Raw genomic sequence first — 6,000 nt, 5'->3', positions numbered from 1 at the left:
CCACCCTGGCCTCTGATGCTGGGGGACGGCTCTGAGCCTGTGCAGGTGATTTACGTCTGTCTGCTCTTCCAGGAGACCAGAGCTTACTGCCTTGCTGGGCAAAGCTGCAGCACATCCGTGCCCCACCCCATCCCCATCCCCCCAAAGCAAAGATTTCCAATTACTGCTCTGCAGAAAATGTCAAAAGCATTATTCAACTATTCATTATCCCAGGTTTTGTAATTTTTCATATGTTTTTACTCTTATCTGCTAGCACTTGAAAAAGACCAGCTTTTTCCTCTTAAGAGAGCTTAATTTGCAGAGCTGTGCAGTCTCCCTATTATGTTCTTATCGTCCTCTCCCTGTGGTAGGCAGAATGACAAGGATGACAAAAAAAGAACCAAAAATATTTGAAGGTCTTCCTCAAAATCCACGGGAAGGAAGGATCCGAAAACCCAGAGGCTTCTGTTCCTCGAGTGACGTGGAACAAGGCCGAGGGCGATTGGCTGTAGCTCTCCCCGTTCACTCAGCAGGGGTTCTTGGCTAGCAGTTCTCACAAGGACCCAAACCACCGCCCCACGGCCACGGGACTCCGCACCTGAGGATTTCTCTCAGGGGCTTCACTGAGGGATTAAACAGCTCTGAGGTGCCAAGAGGTTCCCCCAAATTCTCGGAATTCTCATGCCAGTGTTAAATTAACTTTGGTATCCCAAGGACCAGAGGCCACGGGGCTTAGGGTGGGTCGTTAGTCCTTCTCTCGTCACCGTTGGCCCCGCCGCCCCGCCCCATTCTTTTATAAGGCAGTTGACATTTTCTCCACGCTACGTAAAGTGCTATGCAAAGGCGACTTCAAGTCCCCCAGCTCTCTCTCCTCCACCTAGGTGGCGCCCCAAGCCCCTCCATCTGGAAATTCCGAGCTGCCCACTCCCTGGATCCTTTCCTCCCAGGATTCCCAGGTTTCTGAAGCCAGCGCACTAGGACTCCTGGTTCACCCAGAGGGACGCCCTGCCTGCGGTATACCTCTTTCGGGGGGAATCCCCGCCCACCTTGTCATTCCTCCAGGGGGATCCCCGCCCCCCGTCTCTGTCACTCCAGGAAGGGAGTTCCCGCCCCTCGAATCTACCAGAGGGAGGGAATCCCCGCCCATCCTGGAGGCTCGGTGGATCCCCAGCGCGTCGCAGCTGGGAGAGTCGGGCGAGCAGCACAATCCTAGCGCCGGTGCGTGCGGGTCCCGGGCAGGGGGACGCAGTGGGGTGGCGGCTGCGGGGACCCGCCGAGCCGCGGGCCGTGCCGCAGGCGCCCAGGATTGCGCCTCCCGCGGCTGCGGGCGAACGGCGACGCTGCAGCTCCGGGTAGGCGCGGCGGCGGCACCGGCGGTGGCGCTGGCGGTGGCAGCAGCGGCGGCAGCGGCGCAGGGTCCCACCGGGCGGCCTGAGTCCGGACGCGCGAGGAGCAGCAGGAGCCTCGGAAGAGCCGCGAGCAGGTGAAGCGACAGCCCCGCTGCGGCCGGGACCTGGGGCTTCTGATGGGGGTGGGGGTGGGGGTGGGAGGTGGCATCCCCCGAGACCGTGTGCGCCTGGGAAAGTTTAGTGACAAATCCAGGTGCTGGAATCCTGCCCCGGCAAGGCGGTGAGTGGGGGCTCCCAAGCCAGGTCCCACATTAGGCGGCGCAAACTCCCCTTGCATCCGGACGGGGGCGGGGAGGACGCAGCCGCGGGAAGAGGGCTGGACAGAGCGGGTCGGGGACATCGGGACAACCCGAGACGCACTGCTGAGCACGCTCGGAAGGGCCAGGAACCCCTGCCCGGGTGCGCGCCCAGGTGCCCATCCCTGGGCCGTCGCCAGGTAACCCCCTCCAGGCGGAGGTACTCAAGTGCTGGGGCCTCAGGTGCTGCTTTGGGGTCCATCTCCCGCGCTTCCTCTTCTCTCGCCGGCTCTCTGCCAGGGGAAGAGACGAGCGCAGCGAGCGAGCCGAGGGGCGCGCGCAAAGAGCAAGGGCATCTTTGGGGGGATATTGGCATCTGCCAGGGAGCTGGAGAACGTGCCGATGGGGAAATCCTGCTCTCCCTTTGAAGTCGAGTTCCTCCTAAAAACTGGCCTCCTTCTCTTCTGTCCGTCTCTCTCTCTCTCAGGTCTGCGTTGGGTTTGCGTTGACGTTTTAGGTCTTTGGGCTCCCTGTCTTTCTGCAGTGCTGAACTGAGCAGGGGGAGGGTCCAGGGTCCCTGGCTGGAGTTTGCCAGCAGCCTGTCCTCAGCAGCCCTGATCCGTGTGGGGACTTTGATAAGGGAGTGTGAAGAGGACAGGGTCTGGCATGGGCTGCTCTCAGACTGGAATGGCAGGCATGAGGGCATTCCAGCGCTGCAGACCTGGCTGGGACTGGAGGCGGGTGTTGGGGGAGGAAGCTGCATCTGTCTCTTGCAGCTGGCAGGGCTTCGCCTCCCACAGAGGTAGGGCGCCTTGGGTGGATGTGTTTTCCTTGACAAATCATGGGGAAGCTGCTGGAGGTGGTTGCTGAGTGACTGCAGAAAGTGATACTCTGGATCTGCTTTTACAGAGAGCTCCCCTGGACCTTCCGTGCTGCTGGTCCTTCCCCAGTGAGGTCTGCCACACTCAGCCTGCTCTGGACTTGGGCTCTAGGGGCCCAGTATTTCTACAGGGCCAGCTCTTCTGGTCTGTGACTTTTGGATGGGGATCAAGTAGGTACAGGTTGGCAGGTGCGGTATGTGGGGCAGGATAGAATGTCTCAGAACACAATCCTGACTGTAGGTGGTTATTCTAGCTTCAGCAGTTCCTTCTTCCATTAGAATGGGCCAAGAACCGCTCCTCTGCTAATAACCGCATAGTGGTGTGAGGAGTGTGTGTGTGCGGGCGGGGAGGGGGGGTGGTGAGTGAGAATGTAGGAGTAGGGGGATGGCAGGTGCTGAGAGATAAAGAATCAGAACCATGTAAACTATATAAATGTACCTCCCTTGATGTAGTTAATATGCTCCTGGAAAAATATTGAATTGTACTTTAAATCGCTATCATTGAAATTGATTTTGCATGCACTTAAGGCAGTTTACTATTTCAGGAAACTTATGATAATTTCTCTATTCATTTCAATCATTTTATTTTTGGAGTACCTGCGGTTTGCTGTGCACAGGGGCTTAGCGCTTTCCGGGGATGCGTGTAGATGAAAGAGGCTTCCTCCTTGCTGTCAGAGTTTCAGTCTGTCAGGAGAGGTGAGATAAGTATCCTGAGAGCTCTGATACAAACCAGTGCACATGTGGCCTGGAAGAGGCGCCCTGTATTTGTCGGATGAAGGATTGGAGAGATGATCTAACGAATCAAGTACCTGAGGAGTGGTCCAGATAAAACACTTTAGGTGTATGGAGGAGCCAGAAATCGCTCTTGACTGAGGAGATCTGAAAGGCTTTGTGGAGGACAGTCCAGGGAGATCCTGAGTTAGGAGGCAGTCCTAGGGGGCTGATGGAAAAAGAGACTGAGCTAAGGACTTGGAGGAACTTAGCTCTGCAGCTGGCAGGGAAATATTGGGGATTTCTGAGCAAGGGATTGTCATAATCAGCTGTGTGCTTTAAGGTGATTAATCTGATCTCTTGCAGAAGGAGTTGGGACTAGGGAGAGATGAGAGGTGAGGAGGAGCCTAGTGAGGTTATTGTAATAAGATGGGCGGCAGGAGGTGATGGGGGCCTGAGCTGGTGGGTAGGGGCAGGCTAGGAAGAAGGGAAAGGCTCATGAGACATGGACTTGAAGTGGGGGCACTGCGTGGGTTTGGAGTAAAGAAGACACAAAAATCCCCTGCAGGTTAGGAGAGGGAATACACAGTTGATGGAAATAAGGGGTTTGGAGTTTTGATAGTCAACAAACCAGAAGCCTGCAGAAATCCTTCCAGACTTCTCCTTCTGGCTCCTCCCATATCTAATCAGTCGTCAAGGTCTGTTGATTACCTCTCCCTGTAAAACCTATCGATGGCTCCATGTACCTGTGGGATAAATTCCAAATCCAATGTCCCTCTTCAAACTGCTCTCCTGCCATGTCCCCCACACGCGTGCGCTCGCTCACAAATGCACACGGGCACACACACACACGCACATATACACACGAGCTGTCGACCTCTGACCTGTCTTACTCTCTGCCTCTACAGTGCTGTTTCTCTTGGGTGGTAGTGGGAGGGGTGAGGTCCTGGAATAATCTTTCTCCCCTGGTCCTCTTGATAAACCACTTCTGATTCTTTAAGCTCCAGGTCAGTGGCCTCCTCCTCCTCTGTGAATCCTCTGCCTCTCTCTCTCAGGGGATGTGGAGCAGTCTTACATTTGGACCTCACGCTGCAGAGCCTGTTTGCACACTCATGTGCTGCCCTGGGCCTGCCTCTTTGGGACCTTATCTTATTCATGCCCAGATAAGGCCTCCTCCAGGTAGTTGCCCATCAACTTCCTCAGGGAGAGAGGCAGAAGCAACACTCCAGGCCACCTCCCCTCCCCACAAGCTGATTGGACTCTAGGGTGTTGTCGCAATCCTGACTAGGACATTCCAGGCCTGGTGGGCCGGACAAGATAACACAGAGCTGGGATACTCCCCTGGCCTAGATCATGTGGCCTAAGTAACTTAGACCACAAAGGGAGGGGGATGTCCAGTTGGAAGGTGGCCCCAGGTCCCTCTTACTGCATCAACCACAAGGGGATACATCCCAAAGAAGACGAACCCACAAAAGGTCAAGACCAAACTCAAAGAGAGGCCTCATCTCTTTAATAAGACAGACTTGGAGACTTGACATTTTTTAACCTCCTTCTTTAGCCCTCAGAAGTGTCTCCATAGGACAAAGTGGGATACTAGGCAGGCAAGCCCCTGAGGGATGCAGGTGGACACAGAGAGGCAGGAATGTCTGAGAAGGTCAAGCATCCCAGGAAGAGGATAGGAAAGCCATTGACAAAGACTGAGAACAGTGTCTGTAAAGGATGGTCCTGGAAGCCAAGGGACGAAAGAGAGTGATTGCCAAGACGGTCGGGGGTAAGATACTGGATCCAGAAGCATGCGGTTCAAAATAATCCAGAGAGTATTTTGAGGAGGTGGTAGCGTTGTGGAAAGGTTTATTCAGGAGAGTCCCTAAATTCCCCCTTCCAGGCATGCTTGGTAAACAAAAGAGCTGTGGGAGAGGATAGAGACAATATAAGGGATGTTTGGGAGGGAAGAGGCCAATCAGGAGCAGGTGCAGTGAAAGAAAAAAGCTGGCATCTGCCTTCCCTGGAAGGTAGCAGGGAAGCAGAGGTTGGGCGAGGTGCTGGAGAGGGAGCCTGCGATATAGCCAGAGGGATATACTGGGCTTGGTCAAACAGGAGGGGCTCCTACTGACAGCTGGGAGGGCACTGCACCAGGCTGGGGGCTTGGGGCGTGGAGGGACAGGCAGAAGTGCTGCTCATGGCAGGAGGGGTGGATCTGGTGCCTAGCACCAACTGAGGCAACCAAGGAAGGATTTCAGAATTGGGGTCAGAGACTGGCTGGAATCCTAGCAGTGCAGAGAACTGCTTGCTGGCCAGATCATTAGAAATGTTGGAGCCTCAGTATCCTCATGAGCAAAATTGGTACAATAGCTACTTCACAGGGTTGTTCTTAGGAGGAATAAAAAAGAGGTCCTGAGGTATGTATGTAAACCCCTCAGTGACAGTTTCTGGTCCATAGCGGTCCTTCTGATAGTGTGTTGAGAAATGAGTAAGCCTCTCGCCAAGGTCACTGAGAGCCCAGTTGAATGTAGAAGGCAGGGATTTTTAGTAGACCTGACGGAAGCTGGCTTGCAGCTTGGGATGAAAAGCTTTGACCTTCTCGGAGCAGCCCTGCCTCCCTGTTCCTCCTTTAAGGAATTTTTCAGGATGTCTGCCTTTTTATCTGTTGACTCTGGTCAGTGAATACATCTGTACTTCACGTCCCTCTCTTATGCAAAGGTCAAGCTGCCAGGGCCCAAAGCCAGGAGAACCTGCCGTCTCCCCTCTCCTCAGTGGTTTGGAAGGGGACGATGCATTCAGATTT

The 6,000-nt window shown here is 54.8% G+C and overlaps 1 protein-coding gene across 5 annotated transcripts in view; it reads left to right on the top strand.

The window, feature by feature from the left end:
* The first annotated feature begins 899 nt into the window (after nucleotides 1-899).
* The window catches only part of PDZD2 (PDZ domain containing 2), a 345,154-nt gene continuing 340,053 nt past the window's right edge, over nucleotides 900-6,000 (top strand). For 2 of the 5 annotated variants that reach the window (XM_070519816.1, XM_070519813.1), the window contains exon 1: nucleotides 900-1,462. The gene's annotated coding sequence lies outside the window, so the exon portion shown is untranslated. Of the gene's footprint in view, nucleotides 1,463-1,689; nucleotides 1,825-6,000 lie in introns of those variants that run through there. The other 3 variants (XM_070519814.1, XM_044779458.2, XM_070519811.1) reach the window with 3 other exon arrangements.

Source organism: Equus asinus, chromosome 10 (assembly GCF_041296235.1).
Source record: "Equus asinus isolate D_3611 breed Donkey chromosome 10, EquAss-T2T_v2, whole genome shotgun sequence".
NCBI classification, from domain to species: Eukaryota; Metazoa; Chordata; class Mammalia; order Perissodactyla; family Equidae; genus Equus; species Equus asinus.
This window is presented reverse-complemented; position numbering and strand designations above follow the sequence as displayed.